We start from the raw sequence: 929 nt of genomic DNA, 5'->3' as shown, positions 1-929 counted from the left end.
AAAAAAAAAAAAAAAAGGAGGAAATACTTATGACAAGTCTGTAAATGGTCATGTGGTTATAGTTGATATTTGTAACAGCCTTTTCCCACTACTATTTTGTATTTCCTTTGCCTTCAGCAAGTACCTCAGCTGGTTGTAGTTCTTTGTTTGGTGGAGTGACCCAAACCTACATTCCTGAAGAATCTGGGCCATTACTAGTCCTACCTGGATTGGATTGTTGTAGATTTCCATTGATTTTAATCACAGAGCATGGTAATACTAAGAGATACCCTAAGGGATCTCTTGTATTCCAGACAATGCATTCCTTATCTCCATTGTATTAATAGTAGAGTTGCTATCCAATTTCCTCTTGATAGTGAGGATTAATCACCCCAGCCAGCACACTAATTCCCTTCTTTGCATGTTTTTTTTAAATAGATCTTTACTGGCGTATAATTGCTTCACAATACTGTGTTAGTTTCTGTTGCACAACAAAGCGAATCATCCATATGCATACACATGTCCCCATATCCCCTCCCTCTTGAGTCTCCCCCCCATCATCCCTATCCCACCCCTCTAAATCATCACAAAGCACCAAGCCAATTTCCCTGTGCTATGCTGCTGCTTCCCATTCTGTAGTGTATATATGTTGATGCTACTCTCACTTTGCCCCAGCTTCACCCTCCTAGCCCATGTCCTCAAGTTCATTTTCTATGTCTACCTCTTTATTCCTGCCCTGCAATTAGGTTCATCAGTACCATTTTTTTTTTAGATTCCATATATATATATGCATTAGCATACAGTATTTGTTTTTCTCTTTTTGACTTACTTCACTCTGTATGACAGACTCTAGGTCCATTCACTTCACTACAAATAACTCAATTTTGTTTCTTTTTATGGCTGAGTAATATTCCATTGTATATATGTGCCACATCTTCTTTATCAATTCA

This window comes from Physeter macrocephalus, chromosome 7 (assembly GCF_002837175.3).
Source record: "Physeter macrocephalus isolate SW-GA chromosome 7, ASM283717v5, whole genome shotgun sequence".
Taxonomy (NCBI): domain Eukaryota; kingdom Metazoa; phylum Chordata; class Mammalia; order Artiodactyla; family Physeteridae; genus Physeter; species Physeter macrocephalus.
This window is presented reverse-complemented; position numbering follows the sequence as displayed.